The sequence below is a fragment of the Cryptomeria japonica genome, chromosome 6, assembly GCF_030272615.1.
Source record: "Cryptomeria japonica chromosome 6, Sugi_1.0, whole genome shotgun sequence".
NCBI lineage: Eukaryota > Viridiplantae > Streptophyta > Pinopsida > Cupressales > Cupressaceae > Cryptomeria > Cryptomeria japonica.
Genome location: NC_081410.1, coordinates 300,652,735 through 300,675,639, shown reverse-complemented (window position 1 = coordinate 300,675,639; position 22,905 = coordinate 300,652,735). Strand labels below are relative to the sequence as shown.

Below are 22,905 nucleotides of genomic sequence, written 5' to 3'. Positions count from 1 at the left end.
TTACCACCTCCCTCACATCTCATCTTTCTTCACTTCCAACCCACGATACCTCACATTCCTTCCAGCTCATTAGTTTTAACTCCCCCCACTACTTTGCCACACATGTTTGGGCCCCACCAACTCTAGGATGGAGATTTAAAAAGTTTTTGAAGGCATTGTGATTTCCTTTGACTCCCTTTTACTACTGTAACATTTCTTGGGCCCACAAACTTTACGATGGAAATAAAACGAAACAGAAAAAAGGGAAAAGTTTTTAAAAATATGCCACCGTGGAATCTTGGGTTCATTTCCCTTGACCCTTGCAATCCACGATCAAGTTGGAGATGATTTCCTTTGCTCCTTGAAAACCCCGAAATACTTCCATTGCCACCTAAGAAGTACAAAATACTTCCATTGCCTTCTAAAAAGTACAAAATTCTTCCATTGCCTCCTCAATAGTTCGAAATTTTTCCTTTGCCACTTCAAAAGTCCGATGCCCTTCCTTTGCTCCTCAAAAAGTACGAAATCCTCATTGTAATTATGCCAAGCAACGAAAGATCAAAGTTCCGTGACTCGCGGCAAGTCACGCAGGTGACCCCTGCTGGGTCACGGTGACCCTGACCTGGGCTCAGACGGGTCAGGGGGCGTGACTCCCCTGACTTGCCGAGTCTGAGGGTCGTGACTCGCCGAGTCCGAGGGCCAAGGAGGCCATTAGATCTATATATGTTGGAGTTGAGGATAAGTACAGGCCCATTTGGGACATAATTAATAGAAGATGGCATAACCAGCTTCATAGGCCCATCCATGCAGCAACTTATTACCTCAATCCATCATTTCTTTTCCGTGCTGATTTCAAAGCGGATGAGGAGGTTCTCAGCGGGCTATATTTAGTCGTACAACGGATGGGCACTGATACCATAGCTACACTGCTCGAGATGGATGCATTTAATAATGCAATAGGGGCGATCTTTGCCAGCCAATTGTGCAAAGAGGGTCGGACAAAATTGCAGCCAGGTAGAAAATTCTAAAGTTTATGACTTATGCATTTTAATTTTTCATTTTATAATCTACCTTTAAAGTTGGAAATGAGACTAATGTTTTTTTCTTTTCCTTATCTCAGATAGATGGTGGCAAATGTTTAGGCCTTCAACCCCAAACCTTCAAAAAATTGCCATCCGCATATTGAGCCACCCATGTAGTGCTTTTGGATGTGAGCGCAACTGGAGCATGTTCGAGCACATCTACTCGAAGAGGCGAAATAGATTTTCTGTGGAGAGGTTGAATGATCTAGTCTTTGTTCATTACAACCTTTGTCTCAGGACCAGACAGATTTTGGATGCTGACTCCTCTCCGATCACTCTAGAGGAAGTCGACTCCGAGTCCGATTGGCTCACTGAGTCCACTGATCCAGTCTTCACTGATGAGGACCTTGAGTGGGTTGACCAGGCAGACAGAGAGGCTGAGGCTGTGGCTATGGCGGAGGAGGAGGATAGAGCACGATCAGGCACAACACCTATGGCTACTCAGACTGGCACATCACAGGTAGAGACTATGGCTACTCAGTCATCCAGGACCTACCTTAGATGCCTTTCGAGGAGGCAGATAGACGAGGCTGAGCCAAAGCTTGAGCCATAGACTTGTTTTTGTTTACACTTTACAGTTACATATATGTTTGGGAACATTTGAAGTCGTGGATTTTATATACATTGGACAACCTTTATAACTCTATATATCTATGTTTTCTAATTCCTTTAGCTACAATTTACATTTCTACGCATGTGATGGATGTATGTTTATGTATGTGATCAAATTAGCTTCTATTTGATGATTTTATAGTGTCTTTAAGCTTCATTCAATAATGGGTGTATGAAACAAGTTTTAAATCGTTAAAAATCTCTAAATTTCAAGGGTTTTCTTATTTTGCCGAGTCGTTGCCGAGTCATTGCCAAGTCATTGCCGAGTCAGCCTTGCCGAGTCAGAGCCGAGTCTGAGTCTGGGAACTTTGCGAAAGATAATGAGGATTATTAACGCCAAGGGTATAATTTTAAAGTTTTAAAGAAAATATTTAATTGTGCAATGACAAGTTGGCTTCTTGCTATCATCTCCTATAAAAAGGAGTTGATGATCACTTTGTTTGATCACCACCTCAAGTGATTTTTTTATCTTCATTCATAAGCGGTGATCTTCCTTCAACGCAACGATTCACTTTCATTGAAAGACAAATTTATGCCTGATTGTAGCAAATTTGAAATCAGAACTACAGCGGACTTGATATGAGGATTGATTTGAAGCAGGTTAAGGCATTTTTTTTACTGGTTTCCAGACCAGGGGTGATGCGAACTTCTTCAGGTGGAGCTAATTTGGTGCAGACCTGAGTTAGGTCATTAAAATTAGACCTAATACGAATTTATTAGACCTGATGTAAAGTTAAAATTCAGTCAAGGAGCATTTCCAGATTGGGAGGGCTTTTAGGAAGAGTGATTTGCTGAAAGTATTAGTATTATTTTCATTAATTGCTTAATGTTTTGATGTAAAATCTTTTGTCCTTCAGGCTTGATGCATTAAGAAACTTCACAAGGGACACCTCAAGGGCGTGGGAAGGATTCACTAATACAAGAAGATGATCCACACATCCAAGGATATGGATGAAAGAATCAATAGCATGAAGGGAATCACAAAGAAGGAATTCCAAAGAGTGAAAAAGCAGTTGTGACATCAAGGGTTCATTCCAAGGCAATATCAAGATTCAAGACTAAGAGGAAGTCAATATATACACCTTGCACCTTCATGACTTTCAGCATTGAGGCATTCAAGAGGATAGTTTCAGAAGAGTTAATTAAAGTTAGAGGATAAATATGATCAAAGTCCTCATCACATCAAGTGCTTGATAATGTTGAGTATCAAGAGATATTACTTAAAGGCATCAACATCCTTCATGATAATCTATCAAGTCTTCAAGTGCAAATTGAGGTGGCATCCTAGTCACCACTCCGCCAATCTAGAAGTTTCACATTAGCATGTCTAGATGCAATGCTCCTTACTCATCATATGGAGGCACAAACATTGAGCTACCTACCCCATTTTCTATTGCTTCACATTCAATATTGAACCTAAATGTAATTTTCTCATTGGCTAGAGGGAGTTGTTTTAACAAACCCTAATTAGGGTTTTGATCTTGTAATCCTGGCCATTGATTTGTGAATCACTCTGAGCCACTCATTGTAAAGAGCTATCTATAAAAGGCTCAATTTTCTCATTTGTAAAGGTTCAAAGGCTTGTTGTCAAAAGCTTGTTGTAAAGAGCATATGATTTCATTGAAGCTATGGTGAATTAATGTGTCATTTCAACAAATTGCATGGTCTCTACTTCTCAATTCATTTGCTTTCATGTTGATTAGATGAATGAAAGCAATTGTGAATGATTAATGATGAAATTCATATATCCATACCACTAGCGATTTGCTGATTGTAAGTTTACCTTGTGCGGTCAATTGGATTTCTTAAATGAGCTTAACTTCAATTGCTATTAACACTTTGGTATGCATTGTCTTGATGGTATCTTTGTTGTTGATAGTGATTAGAGCATCATGTGCCTACTTTAGGAGATTGCACTAGCTTTGTGGAGTTGTTCGTTGATGGCAAAGCAGAGCTTAGTTGAATTTCATCCAATCGTTCATTGTCTCCTACATTTTTAGGAGTAGTGTAGACTTCTAAAACCCTATCCTTTGCCAATTTATTTTCCAAGCAAGTAGTTAGAATCTAAGTTCCAACAAACATCCAAGCATTCAACATTCAAGTATTCAATGTAAGTCCCCTTGGATTACCGACAATCACATCAACCAATTGAGCTATCCACATGTCAAGACTTGACTATAGAAACCTTGGAGTCGTCTCAACTGATCACATCATTTAGCATCCGAGGAGATTTTGATCAAGAGGATAGAATACTTTTGGTATTTTATTCTATGTTTGAAGTGCATAAATGTAATGTCCCCACTTTGAAATAGAATTTAATAATAATAAATAATAATAATAAAATTCAAATATTAGAGATTAAATTAAAATATAAAAGAATATAATTAAATATAATTAATTAAAATTTAATTAAGTGAATGAATGGTCAAAAGACATGGAAGAAAAAGTTGAGACTCCCTCAACAATGAGATATAAAAGGGAGAAGAGAACCTCATTTGAGAGGGGGATAATTGGAAAATGAGAAGTGCACATCTGATTTAAATAAGAAGTGCAGACCTGATTATGAAAGGTTAAGTCCCTTTCAAAGGGCAGAAATAATGAAGAGTTGCGTTCTTTCAATAAGATGCTAATGGTGAAGGGGTGTGTCCCTTGCCAAAGGGCATGCATGAGGAAGAGGTGTGACCTCTCCCTCACATTGAGAGATATAAAGGAAAGTAATCGAAGCATAACATCACCATGGATTGGGTCAGATCAGAACTGTTACTAAGTTACAGGCAGTAGCATCTTGGTTCTTGGTGTCATACTTAATTTCATATATTCATAATACATAGAGGAAATTATAAAGTCTGCTAGCAAGGAATATACATAGAAATTGCCTGGAAGGAAAAGAGAAGAGGGAATAAACACGGACTATTGATCTGAGTCTGCCAGTAAGGTAAGAAGGGAGCATTTGAAGAATCTTCAGGTCTGCAATATTTGTTAGAATATTAAAGTATAGCAGTGAACAAATTGTAATTATATTAAATCTTATTGATATATCATTAATGGTAATTGTTGTGTATAGTGTTAATCAAATAGAGGGCATTAATATGATATTGATTTAAGAGACAAATTAGATAAATAATATTAAAATGATAATAGTGTCAGATTGGACGTATAAATAAATGTCTGCACATTAATTCTGGAATACATAATACAATTAAATTCAGGGTGCACAAAATATTTTAATGCTGTAAATCTATATGATGCGAATAATATAAGGAATAATAAATTCAGTATAATGGAATAAAGGCAATAAATGGTTAATATTGATACAAATATACGAACATAAAATATTGATGATAACACAATACAAGGCACTAATGTAATATAATGGAATGTGACAATTATATCAGATATAATGGACTATCATAATGTGATGAATTGAATAAATATAATAAATGATTCATTGGAAATGAGGGCTCTCTTAAGTACGCCACTCCATGGTGGATGCCTAACACCTGCCACATGGAGCCAAGGGGGGTGAAGCATCTGCTCTTGGGCTTAAGAGAGAAGGTGGTTGTGATGAGGGGGAATGTCGATAGAACACCTCGCTGGGTACGCCACTCCATGATGGATGCCTAACACCTGCCATATGGAACCAATGGGGATATGGTATTCTGCCCTTGGGCCTAGGAGGGATGGTTTCTTGGACACTCTATCCAACTAATGGACTAAAGGAATTGATTAGTAACTGATTTAAAAACTGACTTTATATAATAATCTGTTCTCATCTAGGAAATATAATAATCTTATCATATTCAACAAATATAATTCTGACAGTCATTAATATAACAGGTTTGATATCATTTAATATAATTCATATTTCAGTTTAAGTATTATTTCATATATGTTCTCTAATTTTGTTGTAGGAAACAATATACAAAGGTACGCCTATAAAACCCGATTATTTATTTATAGATTTGGCCAAATTGGGGTTAAATTAAAGTGTAACTAATTAGGGACATTACAATGGTATCAGAGCCTTGATCCTGCCATCCTGCAGGGTAAGGCTAAAACAATGAATATATTTTAGTCAATAGGAAGATCTATCAATACATTTATTCACATATATGCTTCATGAATCAAGTGAATTGATGTGTATACTTCATGTGCTATGTATGTTCTCATATATGGTTCATGATTGATGCGTCTTCAACATATGCACTCCATAAGTGCATTTCTCATATATGCTTGTACCTTATGTGTATGTACTACTTCATTGTTTACAAGTATGATATGTGGATGACTCATGCCTTATGCACATTCATGTCTATACTTAATGTGTAATTGTTTATCCATGCTTCATAATTGCCATGTTGGCTTTCTGCCTAAGATGTTTTCCACATGTGTGTTTTTCTCATGTAAGACTTGGTCTTAAGTATACTTATGTGCATGATTCCTGCCTTACATGTATTCCTCTATATACTCCATGATTCATGCCTTTCGTGTATTCATATGTATTATTCATGCTTTACGTAGCTGCTTCATGCCTTATGTGCTTTGCTTCATGTTTTATGTATATCCATGTGTGTTTCTTCTTGCCTTACATGTATTCATGACTTCATGCCTTACGTATACTCATATTTTTTCTTCTTGCCTACATGTGCTTACATGTATTCATGACTTCATGCCTTACGTATACTCATATTTTTTCTTCTTGCCTACATGTGTCCATTATTTCATGCCTTATGTGTACACTTCATGTCTTATGATGTTTATGTCTGTTACTTCATGTATACTTTATTCTACGTGTATACCACATGCCCTAAGTGAATTCATGTGTATTCTTCATGCTTAATGCGTTACGTGTATTCATGTGTATCCATACCATATGTGTATACTTCATGTTTTATGAAGATGCTTCTTGCCTTATGTGTTTTGTGCTTTACACCTTATGCATATTCATGTGTATGACTCACGTCTTATGTATTCATGTGCATGCTTCATACTTGATATATTGGATTCATACATAAAGTGTTTATTCCATATGTGTTTCATATGTATGCTTTGCACCTGTAAGTGACATATACGTTTCATACCTTATGTGTATTGCTTCATGCATTACTTATGTTTATGTTTCAAGACTTGCATGAATTCATGCAAATGCTTTATGCTTTCCATGTGTTTATGACCATGCTTCATGTGTATCCATGGATGTGCTTGTATCTTATGAGATTGCTTCATGTATTTTTAGTATGAATGTTTTGATGCTTCATGTTTCAACGTGATTACTTCATGTGTGTGTGTGCCTTCCTTGAATATGCTTAGTATGCCTTATGAGTACTTATAAATGTTTAAGGACTATACTCTAAATGGGGTGCATGTTTTAAATCACCCTAAGCCCATCTTTTGCAAACATGAAGGACAACATAGGGGCTGTTGAAACCTATAGGAAGGAAGAATGTGTGAGAGTAAAATTGCTCAAACCGTGCAATGATAGTACAAGAACTTGATGAATATAAGTTCATTCCTTCCCTTGTCTCAAAGAGATATCCGTAGGAATAACCAAAATTGTTTCACGATCACCATTGCTAGGGTTAGTTAAGGATCCACACATTGAGAAGATTTAGTTAAAACAATCATTGCTTGAGGACAAGCAATTTTGGGAAGGGCGGAGTGTAATGTCCCCACTTTGAAATATAATTTAATAATAACAAATAATAATAATAAAATTTAAATATTAGAGATTAAATTAAAATATTAAATAATATAATTAATTAAAATTTAATTAAGTTAATGAATGGTCAAAAGACATGGAAGGAAAGGTTGCGACTCCCTCAACAATGAAATATAAAAGGGAGAAGAGAACCTCATTTGAGAGGGGGATAATTGGAAAATGAGAAGTGTACATCTGATTTAAATAAGAAGTGCAGACCTGATTATGAAAGGTTATGTCCCTTTCAAAGGGCAGAAATAATGAAGAGTTGCACTCTTTCAAAAAGATGCTAATGGTGAAAGGGTGTGTCCCTTGCCAAAGGGTATGCATGATGAAGAGGTGTGTCCTCTCCCTCACGTTGAGAGATATAAAGGAAAGGAATCAAAGCATAACATCACCATGGATTGGGTCAGATCATAACTGTTACTAAGTTACATGCAGTAGCATCTTGGTTCTTGGTGTCATACTTAATTTCGTGTATTCATAATACATAGAGGAAATTATAAAGTCTGCCAGCAAGGAATATACATAGAAACTGCCAGGAAGGAAAAGAGAAGAGGGAATAAACACGGACTATTGATCTGAGTCTGCCAGTAAGGTAAGAAAGGAGCACGGGAAGAATCTTCAGGTTTGCCAGAATAGGAAAATAGGAGCAGGCAGCAACAGGTATGTAGAAGACCAATTTTTTGTTAGAATATTAAAGTATAGCAGTCAACAAATTATAATTATATTAAATCTTATTGATATATCATTAATGGTAATTGTTGTGTATAGTGTTAATCAAACAGAGGGCATTAATATGATATTGATTTGACAGACAAATTATAATGTTAAAATGATAATAGTGTCAGATTGGACGTATAAATATATACTGCACATTAATTTTGGAATACATAATACAATTTAATTCAAGGTGCACAAAATATTTTAGTCCTGTAAATCCATATGATGCGAATAATATAAGGAATAATAAATTCAGTATAATGGAATAATGACAATAAATGGTTAATACTGATACAAAGATACTAACAGAAAATATTGATGATAACACAATAGAAGGCACTAATGTAATATAATGGAATGTGACAATTATATCAGATATAATGGATTATCCTAATGTGATGAATTGAATAAATATAATAAATGATTCATTGTAATTGAGGGACTCTCTTAAGTACGCCACTCCATAGTGGATGCCTAACACCTGCCACATGGGAGCCAAGAGGGGTGAAGCATCTGCTCTTGGGCTTAAGAGAGAAGGTGGTTTTGATGAGGGGGAACGGTGATAGAACACCTCGCTGGGTACGCCACTCCATGATGGATGCCTAACACTTGTCATATGGAGCCAAGGGGGATATGGTATTCTGCCTTTGGGCCTAGGAGGGATGGTTTCTTGGACACCCTATCCAACTAATGGACTAAAGGAATTGCGTAGTAATTGACTTGCAAACTGACTTTTTATAATAATCTGATCTCATCTAGGAAATATAATAATTTGATCATATTCAACAAATATAATTCTGACAGTCATTAATATAGCTGATTTGATATCATTTAATATAATTCATATTTCAGTTTAAGTATTTTTTCATATATGTTCTCTAATTTTGTTGCAGGAAAACAATATACAAAGGTATGCCTATAAAACCCAATTACTTATTTATAGATTTGGCCAAATTTGGGTTAAATTAAAGCGTAACTAATTAGGGGACATTACAATAAAAAGCACATCATCATGTTTTAATGTTTTGGTGTGAGATTCTTAGTGATTTCCAAAATTTCCATCCTGCTTCTAGCTATTGTTTTTAGTTTTTTTAAGTGTTGGAATTGATGATTTTGTTGTAGAGACTGAAATAAAATATTAACATTTTTGATGAGCTTATCAATGAAGATATTATGGCAGAAAAGAAAAGAGAACTAATGTGGAAGATAACTTTGATACTTGGGCAGAAACAAAGTTTGATTTTAAGCTTGATATGTTGGTGCAAATGCTTCATAAGATGGATGGTAGTATGAATATGCCTAGATCTCAAATGGTGAAGGAAACACTTTTGGGGCCATGTTGACATGTATTTTGTACACCATCATACACAGAATAAAATACCTAAAGGCATCTTATCCTCTCTTGAATAAAGTTTCCGAATGCTGAAGATATCGCGAAAAGGATCAATCGGAGAAACTTCAAGGTTCTTTTGGTAGGGTCTCTACGTGTGGATAAGCTCTTCGTGGTGTGATGTGATTTGCTGGGATCACAAGGGGACTTACATGTGATGATTGAACTTCCGATCTGCTTTGCTGGACACAGGCTCTTACTAACTTAGATTTGAAAAAAAAATGGAAAAAGGATAAGGGCGAAGAGAGGATCTAATCCTAATACTAAGAATGTAGGAGCAGTGACTTGATTTTTGATGAAACTCTAACTAGATCTTGTTTTGACATCAATGGAACATCTACACAAGACTAGTGCGATCTTCTAAGGGAAGCTTTGTGATGTTCAAATCATCACCGCAGGCATAGATACCATCCAAGTTGATGCATATCAATGAAGAGGCAACAAATTGAAATTGAGCTTAAGCTGAACGATTCCAGTTGACTACACAAGGCAAGTCTGCAATCAACAAACTGCTAGTAGTATGGATATACGAATTCCACCATCAATCAATCACATTTCCTCCATTCATCTAATCATCTACCATCTAAGATTGAAGACTCAACAAGAAACCATGCAAATTGCAAGAAAACGACATATTTCACCATTACTTCAATGAAAATGGAGTTTGTTTACAATCAATGGCAACAATTTCTTGCCTTGTCTTCCTATTCTACTCTAATTACTATTCTATCAACTATATTCTAACTCTTCCAACTATTTACATGCTATCTCTAACTTATTGCTAATTACCCTTTACAAATGAAATGCCTGGGCTTATATAGTGCCCACAATACAATTTGATGGCTTAGATCAATTCGAGATCAATGGCCAAGATTCAACAATGAAAACCCTAATTAGGGTTTGTTACAACCATTACATAACATTTAATGCTTGATCAATGATAAAATTGTATTGCTTGGACACATGTCCCCTCTAGAAAAATCGACCAATGGATAGCCAGGGTAGGTACATCGGAGTTTGTGCCACCTTCCATGAGTTAAGTACATTGAATCTGGACATGCTGAGATGGACCTCACTGATTGGAGACGTGATGACTAGGATGCCACCTCATCTGACACTTGTAACTTTGGTAAATATTCAACTTGATGTTGTTGAGAAGCTTGCTTTAATTAATTCATCTGGAACTATTTGCTTCTTCAACGAGCCCTTGTTCTAACTCCCTGTGTCCTTGATGTGCAGGATGATGATGTACCTTGCCTTGGAACGCTGGATTGAAAGAGGTCGCCCATGTCTTGGCGAAGACCGTCCTGGCGAAAACCGTCCTGGCGAAGACTGTCCTTGATCCGGCTTGATTTTCCTTGATGAGATCTCCATTTGATGCCTACACAACATTTCAAAATTAGGAACATGATTTTGCAATACATAACATAAATTAGAGAGCAAATTTTAGGAAACTTAATGATAAGTCCTTTATTAATCATTTCCTAAAAACGACTATTGAGCTATGAATTCAAAATTTCAAAATTTCAAAATCTAAGCTATGACGATCAAAAACTAAAACAATAAAACAAATATCGCCATACCTCAGTAGAGAGCTAACTCTAGAATGCAAAATGAAGAAAATTTGCCTAGGCAAAATTGAAAATTTGATGGCTTCAACATGATCTCTCTCCACATAAACAATCCTCTTTAGCAATTCGCCATCTTGGAGGAGGGGTCTTTGACGTGATGATAGCAAGTTCGCCCTAACTCTAACTTCAAGCTCGCACTTCCTTTGATGATGTTTGCGCCTTCCTTGGATAGAAACTCGCACCTCTTTTGCCTTCTCCAAATCACATATGAAAAGATGATAAACGATGATGTGAAAATGACATGAACTACTCCTCCTTTATAGGCGCTTAACCCCTTATTCACCTTTAGGCCGACTTTGCCAAAATGAGGCAATTAAAATGATTTTTAAATAAATAACAAGGGCCGACCTTCATAAAATAAACTCAAGCGCTCAACTTATTTTTATAATTAATAAATAATTAATTAAATGCCTTTATTTTAAATTATCAAATTCGATTTTTTTTACAAGGCAAAAATTAATTAATATTTAAATGCAATATTTAAATGCTATTTTTAATTAAATTTTCAATCTTATCGAATTTTCTAGCATTTAAATAAATTCAAAAATGTGTTTGAGCGCCAAAATATTTTGAAGATGGAAAGATACGTACCTCATCGCCCTGGTCCCTTGGAGAGGGACAGGAGCGATCCATCAACTGGGTCTTGATTCTTGCAATTTCGACGTCTAAAGTTTTTATTTCCACGTTGAATTAGACATTTTTGCTAGGATCTTTGAGCTTGATTGACTTGTTCTTGCAAATGAATGTCCTTTTGTGGTGATATCGCCCTGGTCCCTTGGAGAGGGACAGGAGCGATCCATCAATTTTTACTTGAAATTCTCCGTCCTTGATATCAACTTCTCCTTTATTACCTTTCAAACAACGCTTTGAACCCTTTGCAAGTTTGTTTTGTCATGATCTCCGAAGGAAAATGAGTGCTTTGGCAAATATCGCCCTGGTCCTTTCCTGAGGGACAGGAGCGATCCTAGTGTCCTGGCTCAAATTTGCAAACTTTTGATCTTCGTTCTTCGTTCATTGCCTTCCAAAGGACGTCCTTGACCTTGCCTATCTTTGCCTTGTCTTGGTTTTGACGAAACATAAGTGTTTTAATAAAAATCGCTTTGGTCCTTTCCTGAGGACAAGAGCGATATGAGTTCCTTGCACAAATTGGTAACACTTTGACGTTCAAAACTTTTGCATATCATCTTCAAATGACACCTTATACCTTGTGTGACCCCGAAAAATCCTGACTTGGCATGAACTTGAAGGAAAATGAAGGATCCCATACAAATCGCCCTGGTCCCTTGGAGAGGGACAGGAGCGATATAGCCTCTTTGTTCGATTTGATGATTGTTTAACGTTTGAAACCTTTGTAAATCACCTTCTAATCATGCCTTGGACCTCATACGACCTTGCAAAACCTTGACCTTACGTGATTTTTGAGGGATTTGGCTAATATAATAAACATCGCTCTGGTCCCTTGGAGAGGGACAGGAGCGAACTTCAAGTCTTTGGGTTCATGCTTGCGTTCTCCAACTTGCAATTGTCCTCATCGTGTAAAACGTAGTCTTTTTGATCCCCTTGGTCGCTTGACACTTGCTTAACTTTTGAAATCTATGCCTTTATGGAAATATCGCTCTGGTCCCTTCCTGAGGGATAGGAGCGAATTAGATGTCTTGGAGCAAATCCTTCATCTTTGGCAATTTTTGATGCTTTGCGCTTGATGGAGATGTCTTAAAACGTCTTCACCACCTTGTTCTTCGTCTTGGAGTGCCTTGAATTTGGAGGAACGACAATATAACCATTATATCGCCCTGGTCCCTTGGAGAGGGACAGGAGCGATCCTGCTCTTGTGGGCTTCATTTTACTTTATCACCTTCAAAATTTATCTTCAGTGGTCTCGCCATACTTCATTTCATTCATTCATGCCTTGAGATCGGTTGTAACTTGGCAAGAAAATCATCTATAACAAAAATCGCTCTGGTCCCTTCCTGAGGGACAGGAGCGAACTTAAGCATTTTGGTCCTTTGATGGCATTTGGTAATCTTCAATTTATCTTCAATAAGTTCATTTCACCTCCTTTCTTGCCTTCAAACATAAACTTGACTTGATCTTTGCCCAAATCGTACCTTATGAAGAATTTCGCTCTGGTCCTTCAGTGAGGGACAGGAGCGAATTTGACCCTCTAGGCAAAAACTTCATCATTTCATTGTTTTTGATCAAGTCTGGATGCTCTATCATGCTCATTTCGTCCTTCACCATGCCTTTGATGTCTCGATTTGTAGTACCCCTACCCTAGTCTATCTCTAACCTTGGTTTAATCTTGATTAGTTAATCGTAATATTATGTTATAGTCAGATGTTAATTTTACGCATAGCTATTGATGTGGTTCTCACACTAGTTTTATGCTGGTTGTTTAGTGTTCTTATTTCATGATATTACATCGAGCTAACGCATTCATTAAGTTATTATATATGTATGCATGTATGATCATTGGTTGCAGGAGATTTCAGGTACGAAGTTGCATGAGTGCGAGGTTCGTCGTCACCTGGTTTTGCAGGTTTGAGCATACCTTTTAATCCTTAGAGTCGGATTAGGTGGTCGTAAGACCCTAGTTGACCTTAGTCGTGCTCAAGTGAGCATCGCCAGTCGTCGTCGGTAATCCCTTCTTGTTTGGGTTTGCGAGTCGTCTGTTTGGTTGACCTCCTCGGTTTGCGTGCTTGGTGTGCCTGGTTAAATTGATTAATTAGTCCTTAGTAATTATCGTGATTAAATATGCGTTTGTGCATTGATGATTAATGGATTAAATTAATCTGGTTTCCGTTATGCGACTTTCATTGATATTGATTTGCTCGTTTTTAATTGGGAGTAAATCCGATTAAATGTCTGATTTTGAATATTAATGCATTTATATATGCTGTGGAAAAGAAAGTTTTAGATTTTATCGCCATTAAGTTAATTGCATTCTGTTGGCGTTTATAATTTGAAAGATTAAATTTGTTTAAATGAGGAAATCGAATTTTGAATTGAAAAGGCAAGTTATTTGTTGTGTTTGTGAGAAAGGATTAATTTTTAAGTATTATTTTTAAATAAAAGTTTTTATTCCAAAAATAGAAAATTTTGGGTCAACTCTTCCATATAACCCAATTTGGGAAATTTGGAGAGGATGGACATTTTGGGTAAAAATTTTGGTTGGGAATGAAAATTGGAGGATTTGGGAGCTGAAGATTGGGGCTCTCCTTCAGCCATGCCAGGATTGCGTATGAAGGTAGGGTTTATCCAAATTGTTCTTCCTTGTTGTTGTGAAAATGGTTGCTTGTTGCCAATTCAATCTTTGATTGCTTTCAGTTTTAAATTGGATTTGTGAGTTTAAATCCATGTTTTAGCTGTTCTTCAAGAAAATGCATGGCTGTATCATTATGTTAAAATGGATTATCTTGCCATGTCTGGTTTTCTCTTTGATTAAAAAAATATATATATTTGTTTTGCCCTGTGCGTTGTTTCTTTTATTTTGAAATCGAGCTGGGCGAAAAATTCAATAAACCCGAACTGGGCGTTTGTGTTGGTGTCCGAACTGTGTGTTCAAATTAAATTTAAAGCGTTTTTTTTATTGCTTTCGAACTGTGTGTTTGTTTAAAAATGGGGATATATGTATTTTTTAATGCGGCCTGGGCGTTTGCCTTGTTTCGGCCTGGGCGAGTTTTGTTTTAAAACAGAACCCTTGGTTGGGGTCCCCGCTCGTCCCTCCCTGCACATCCCCCGCACTCATTGCACGCAGACTCTTGGGGGCCGCAGCTCACGGCGGTGGCCGCAGGGGCCGCGGTGGCCGCAGGGCGCCGCGACACCTGCGGGCACCACCGTGGCGCCGCCCATGAAGCCCCTCCCCGGCGCTGCGGCTAGGGCACAGCCCGCCCTCGCCTAGGGGTTTTGAAACGCGTTATTTTTTAAAATAGTTATTTTTTTTATGTATTTTTTTATCACTTCAAAAAAAAAAATGGCATATAATAGTTGTATTATTATTTTAATGATAAGATTTAATTTGTTCTTAAAAGATGTTTTTTTTTTTATATATGTTTTTTTTTAAAAAGAAAAGAAAATATATAATGTTTTAATATTGTTTTATGAAGATTGTAAATCAAGTCTTGATGATGAGAAATGTGGCATAAATGGATTATGCCGAAGATTTTCCTTGTTAACGTATTATGCAAGCTTGAAATTTAATTGTGTATATCTGAGAAAGATCGATTATTGATATATTGGAGATTCTTGTTGAGTTAAAATATACCTTATTCACGAATAAATATATTGTTGAAGATTTTAATGTTGTACGCCATCTGGAGATATTAGAAACGAATAATCAACCATTGGCATTAGAAATTTAACGATATGCTTTTGAAAATGATTATCTTCTTTTGGATTTCCTTTTTATATTAATATTCCGTGATCCGCATTATGCATCTAGGATTGAAAATTATGAATCTGTAGAGATTGATTTCGAACCAGTATGTTAATGATATTTGTTGGAGATTAAATACCTTGTTTAGTTGATTAATGGTTGTCCGAATTATATTAAAATGATTTGGTTTAAAAACTCATTATGGTTTATTTTGCCTATTCGATGCTTTGAAACTTAGGAGTTAGAAAACCAAGAACAACTTATCCCTAGTTGTGGTAGATAACTGTAATCTGATTTGGATCTTGTAGAAAACTTGATCGCCTTGTAATGATTAAATCGATTTGAGGAAATATTGTCTTTCCTGATTATCGCCTTGCGAGTTTAATTTCTGTATTCGCCTTTAATTATGAAATGGCATGTCTTGCTTTGTCTAGTAGGACCCTGTCGTATGAAATGATTTGGTGTGCCTGTTTTAGTCCTCGATTTCCGAGTTGACTGTTGCTTTGTGATGTTGTCATAGTTGGTCATATCCTCCTTGTGTGTGAGTCGAATGATGATTGTGGTTGACCGTTGTTGGTCGGGTCTCTAGTTAGAGTACCGTCAGCAAGCGATTACCCTTGAGTCGTGTTTGACCAGATGATTGTTCTCTCTTCTTGAACTCCGTTCGTCTGATCATGTGTATTCCTTGGTTTTGAGTTCGTATGAGTTTAGTCTAGTGTCGTATGGGAAAGTGGCTTTCGATTGGGGGCCGCGCCCAAAGTGGCTGCTGGGTAACCCGTCGAAAGTGAGTCTAATAAGTGATAACCTAAGTAGATTAGAAAATAATTTATAAATAAGATAATGTGCCTCACACATGGGACGAGTGCTAGCATAGACTCGACATGCTGTGAGAAGGCCTGAAATGGCAAACCACCTTCCTTGTCTTCACGAGAGGATGTGTGGGTCCACATGAGGCTTGGATGGGCCGGAAGTTCGGATTAGGTTGCCAGGGTTACCAGTGTATGGGCCGGGACCTATGAAGACTTGCCATGGTATCCATACCAGGTCGTGTGATGACACTTGTCCCTACGTTCGCTAGTGTGTTGTTGTTTTGTCCTGTTTTGAGTACCTGTGTGAGTCGTCCTTTATCGCTGCCCTTGTGAGTGTCAGTTTCTTGTTAGACCTTGGGTGGTGATGGCTCAGTTTTATGGATGCTCTTCTGGACCTTTGTATTAGCTTGATTATGTTCAGCTGGATCCTGTTCTCTTCAGGGATCGTTTATGTATTATGGACCGATGTGGTCATTTGTATATTGCTTATGTATCGCCTTGATGGCTGGATTGTAATTGGTGTAACCTCTTGTATTCTTAACCTTATTATTTATCAGAGGGGGTCTTGCAGTTGAGCAGACCCGGAGATGTAGCCCTTTAGGGGTGAACTCCGAGATCATTATGGTGTTGTGTGATGTATTCTCTTATGTTTCCTTTATTCAGCTTTATCATGTATGATTAACTTATGTTAGAATGGTTAAGTGGATAATTGGAATTAACTATTAATGCTTATATTCAGTTCTTTCTTGAATGTCATGTTGATCGAATGCATAAGTGTTTTAGATGTGATTTATCATAATGCATGTGTGAAATCGTCCTTTTAATGCAATAAGTTGGAATATGGAATAATGTAACTTGGAGTAATGAATTATATTCAGTTGTTGTTAAGGAATTTAATATGCTTGGAAAGATCTCTTATGTTATGATGAAATCCTAGTGTATTAGAAAATGTAGATGTATGGTTTGTAATTTTAAATTGAAAAGCTTGAATGAGGTTGATGAATGGATCTTAATGGGTGAAACTTTGCTGTGATTATATTTCCGTCCCTTGAAAAAAACTATCCTGATTATGAATTATCTCGTTATTAGGATTTTCAGCGTAATGGATTAATTGTGTGAGTTAAATGAATTGTGAAATTTAAGTAATCTCGTTGGGAAACTCTTTAGGTGTGAGTTGATGTCTTCCGCTATGTAATCTGAATCTTTGTTATCTTGTTGCATCTTATGTGTTGTAACTTTAAAAAAAATAAATTTTGCACTCTATTCTTGTGTTTTGGCTTAATCCCTTCGGGGTTTCCTGGCGGGGCATTACACGATTCGTCCAAACAAGGTCAGGAATGGCTCAACTAAGCATTTTCGCTCTGGACCCTTGGTGAGGGACACGAGCGATTCGCCTTGGTCCCTTGGAGAGGGAGCTCTTTTCGCTCTGGACCCTTGGAGAAGGACATGAGCGAAATTTGTCTTTTTGAACTCTCTATCAGGATAAATTTTATGGAATATAACATTTAAGTATAAGAAATAAGAAACATAGAAGGAAATGTCACTCTTTAAGTTATATTCCATATATACTTTCAGGATGTTTGAGAGTGGTTTCAGGCCTCCAGGAGTTATATTGCAAAATCTAGTTTTTGGAGGTTTTTCAATTTCCAGACTTAGTCAAATTCAGGATCAGGACATTCCAGATTTAGCCAAATTTCAGGATCACTCAAGACTTAGCCAAATTTCAGGATCACTCAAGCCGGACTTGCTTATCCATGTGATCCCCTGGGCGACGTTCAAAATGCAAATGCTAGCTAACAAAACCCTAAAAAACCTAGAAAACAAACCCTAAAAAGCAAAAAACATGGGTCCCCATTTGCAATGGGGCAATGTGTGAAAACGTCACAACAAGCCAATAATCCCATTGTCACTCATAGCAACATTGAAAGGACTATTATTGGTTTAGCTACATGACCTTTTCAACCTACATTTTTCATAGGGAGGAAGAGGTTCCTGAAATTGAAGCTCATAATCTAGTTTTTGATCATATTACAACATGTTGAATGTAGAGCTCTTCCAAAGGAAATTCGCTATGAGATGTCACTTACAAATTATATGAACACGAAGAAGTCCTAAACTGGCCCTAGACTTGAGCTTAGTGCACAAGCTATCAAGCGAGGTTTGCAACATGCTTTGGGGAAGTTTATGATCATAGATAACGAATGGATCCCAAAACCCTTTACAAAAAGCTGACTAATAAGAAAGCATCGATGCTTTGGGAAAGTTATCACTTCATTCTTTTGATAAATATAGCAAATAATGGAACATGAATCTATATAAATAATTGTGCTTGAATTTAGTGCACATTTCAGTCTGAAATAGGCATTTGGAGGGTTTAGTGGATTGTGGAACATCATTGCATCATTCTGAACAAGATTTTGAGGCTGGGTTATTCCCTGTTGGAGTCGCAACTTGTTTGGCCACCATCTTTGTTTTTTGGGAATGTGGGAACTTGTGATCAGTCCCTAGATTGATGAATACATGATGCTCATTTAGGTGGTTCTTAAATCTGCTAATTCAGATTGAGAAGCCTTCAACTATCTAGTGAAGATACTGAAGGGTAATTAAATTGAGTTGAGCAAGACAAGGAATTATCTGAAGGCAAGGAGTTGACAACGATCTCTGCATTCAAGGAACTTTTTTCTATTCCTATACCAACTTGTACTTTCTCAGGGTTGATGTTGACTACTATGAAAAGTGAAAATTACAAAAGCAAACTTGAACAAGAACTCTAAAATCTGCTAGAAAAATAGAAAATCAAAAGAAATGTTTTTCGGGATGTAATATTGCACAACCATTGAGATGCTCCTGCATTAGTGTAATGTCCCCTAATTAGTTACGCTTTAATTTAACCTAAATTTGGCCAAATCTATAAATAAGTAATTGGGTTTTATAGGCGTACCTATGTATACTGTTTTCGTGCAACAAAATTAGAGAACATATATGAAATAATACTCAAAACTGAAATATGAATTATATTAAATGATATCAAATCTGCTATATTAATGACTGTTAGAATTATAATTGTTGAATATAATCAGATTATTTTATTTCCTAGATGAAATCAGATTATTATATAAAGTCAGTTTGTAATTCAGTTACTAATCAATTCCTTTAGTCCATTGGTTGGATAGGGTGTCCAACCATCCCTCCTAGGCCCAAGGGCAGAATACCATATCCCCCTTGGCTCCATATGGCAGGTGTTAGGCATCCATCATGGAGTGGCGTACCTAGCGAGGTGTTCTATCGCCGTTCCCCCTCATCACAACCACCCTCTCTCTTAAGCCCAAGAGTAGATGCTTCATCCCTCTTGGCTCCATCTGGCAGGTGTTAGGCATCCACTATGGAGTGGTGTACTTAAGAGAGTCCCTCATTTACAATGAATCATTTATTATATTTATTCAATTCATCGCATTATGATAATCCATTATATCTGATGTAATTATCACATTCCATTATATTACATTAGTGCCTTGTATTGTGTTATCATCAACATTTTCTGTTAATATCTTTGTATCAGTATTAACCATTTATTGCCATTATTTCATATTATTGAATTTATTATTCCTTATATTATTCGCATCATGTGGAGTTACAGCATTACAATATTTTGTGTAGCTTGAATTTAATTGTATTATGTATTCTTGAATTATTGTGCAGATATTTATTTATATGCCCAGTCTAACAGTATTATCATTTTAATATTATTTATCTAATTTGTCTCTCAAATTAATATCATATTAATGCCTTTCATTTGATTAAGATACAACAGTTATATTTAATGATACAGATAGATTTTAATATAATTATAATTTACTGACTGCTATATCTTAATATTAAATCAGAACTTTGATTTCTACTTACCTGTCCACTGCTGGCCCCTATTTATTTCTGCTGGCAGACCCTATTCTGTTTTCCCTGGCAGACCTGATTCTGTTTTCCCTGGCAGACTTGATTCTGTTCTTTTTTCTATCCCGATTGGCATAGGGGGGTATTTATCCTTCCCCAAATAGGGGTGAAGAGCCACGATGGTTTATTCATGGACAACACCCCCTTTTTGAAGGGTCGCTGCCCTTCTATTCCAACGGCTTCTCCAAGGGGAGTATCGCTTCATGCAATACCCGATTTGGAGACTATTCAATCCTTTTTAGAGAATAGTTATCGGGCCTTGGTAAATATAGGAATTAGTGAGCTAACAGATATAATACAAGTTTTAATACAAAAGTTTCATTATAATATAATGTGAATTGTTAATATAATATCTGTTATCACAAAAGCTTGCACCCTTGCTGAGCTATCAACTCAACAATCTTGTGAAACATGGAAACAACCCTGAAGTGTGGGCCTTGCGCAAGGGGGTTGAATCTCCAGAGAAGGACGGCTTCCTTCTCAATCCAGGTGCAGGTGTTGAACCAACTCAACACTTCAAAACTTACTCCTAAGCCTATCCTAACAACTTGCAGTGGTAAAGGGAAGAGAGAATTGCTTGAAATAAAAGGAGGTGATGCACCAAGAAGAGATTGTTCCTCTCCCTACAGAAAATGACACAAAGAATCAATTGAAATACTCAGGAGATGCACAAACTTTAGTTGTATGAGTGACCCCAATGCATGTATGGAGGTTAGAATTCATTGAATGCCAAGAGGGGAGAAGGTTTCCCACAAGTCACACTCAAAAATAAGTTAACACAACATATATGAGAGAAGAGCCACAAAACATACACCTATGATGAAGGTAAGGAAACATACACAGCATACATAAGTTTGAAGGAAGGCAAGAATGGTCATTTCAATTCATTATAAGGCCAATGGCCAAACTTACAGTTGCATAAATGCAAGATAAATACAAGAGAAGTGAAAGAGCATAGAAGAGCTAAGGAACTTCGGAACCTCGGGGTTCCTGAGAAGGGAAGAAGAAGAGAAAGGAACTTCGGAACATCGGGGTTCTGGAGTTTCGGGGAACAAAAGAGGAGGGGAAAGAAAGGGAGGAACCTCGGAACCTCGGGGTTCCAGAGTTCCGGGGAAGGGAAGAAAATGAAGAGGGGGTTCCGAAGTTCGAAAGAAGAAAAACAAGAGAAGGCAAAGAGAAGGAACTTCGGAACCTCGAGGTTCCAGAATTCCGGGGAAGGAAGAAAAAGGCTAAGGGAGGAACTTCCTTCGGGCAAGGCAACACCTCACACTTCATAATTCTTTTGCTTTTCTCCTCGATCAATTGGGGTAGTGCTGGTCCATGGATCGTATCTCTGATTGGTTCTTATTGATGGACCAAGGGTGTCATAAAATGACAACAATAACATTATTCAATAAAAGATGTAAATTGATAATATAATATTATTTTAATATCAATGTGATATAATATAATTTTAATACGATTTTAACATATTATTTTATATGGCAAAAAAACTATATTAACTATCTTTACTATAAATGAAGGGACATGACAATCAGTTAGCCATCTATTTTGTTAGTCCTTTTCTAGCCTTGAGTACTTATAAAGTGAGTTGTATACAGTTACCTATGGTCCTGTTGTAATTGACAACTATTGGGCCCTTTAAAGAGAATTGTTGTAGTTAGGGAAGGTGTTTGATCTTTGAATGATCCTCCCTGATCTACTATCATTGTCAGTAATATCTTCTATAGAGCATTTAATTTGTTATGCAATTGATCTAGTATGTATGGTTAAATTTTGCATATTATTGAAATTGGTAGTTAACAATATAGTAGTAAACATGGTGCCCTTTTTGTGTACTGATATGTTTTGGACCACCCCAAGTCATCTTCAACACGAAGAATAGGCTATTTACTTTGAAACTGACTATGGCAAAGAAAATTGAGTCTTTGACAATTTTTGACTAAAAGTAGCAATGTTTGTTCGCTCCAAAAACTAGTGTATGAATTTGTTGTTCTTGAAATTTGTAAAAATGATTTACATTCCAGACAAATCATTGAGCATTTAATTGAGTAGAAGAATGTACAATGAGACAAGATATTTTCTGAGAACAAATTTTTCATAAAGTCATATCCATCTCTCTTCATGGTTTAAGGAAAAAGCTTCTTTTTATAACTACTTATTATATAATTAATTATCTTGACTAATACTGAAAAGGTTTACTTGTTTAACTATCTCTGGCTAATACTGAAAACGTATACTTGGGAGAACATTTTTCCATGGATTTCTCTTTTCATGCTTTTAGTATACTTTTAGTTGCTCAATTAATTGTACATGCATATTCCTTTCACTATATTGGTTCCTCCCTTCTATTGGCTGTTTATGTTTGTACTTGTACTCAATCTCTAGTGTTTATCTTCCAGTGGTTCACTCTTTCCCGTTTTTTTCAACTGTTTCATAGGTTGGTAACTTCTTCAGCTTCTAGGGTTGTTTCCTACCCTCATACCACTCTATTAAATTGTTGTACATTTAAATTGTATTGACCTACTTTAGACACTCTTGGTAGTTATTTTTCATTCTTTCTTTCACCCACAATCCCTAGGTATAATTTAAAATGGAGGAGTTCTCTAGGCCCGTATATGTTACTTTGTAGTTCAAAGTCAGCACTTGATGAACTAA

The 22,905-nt window shown here is 36.6% G+C and overlaps 1 protein-coding gene across 4 annotated transcripts in view; it reads left to right on the top strand.

The window, feature by feature from the left end:
• The window catches only part of LOC131031531 (protein COFACTOR ASSEMBLY OF COMPLEX C SUBUNIT B CCB4, chloroplastic), a 163,208-nt gene that overhangs the window by 70,905 nt on the left and 69,398 nt on the right, over positions 1-22,905 (top strand). The window lies entirely within an intron of this gene.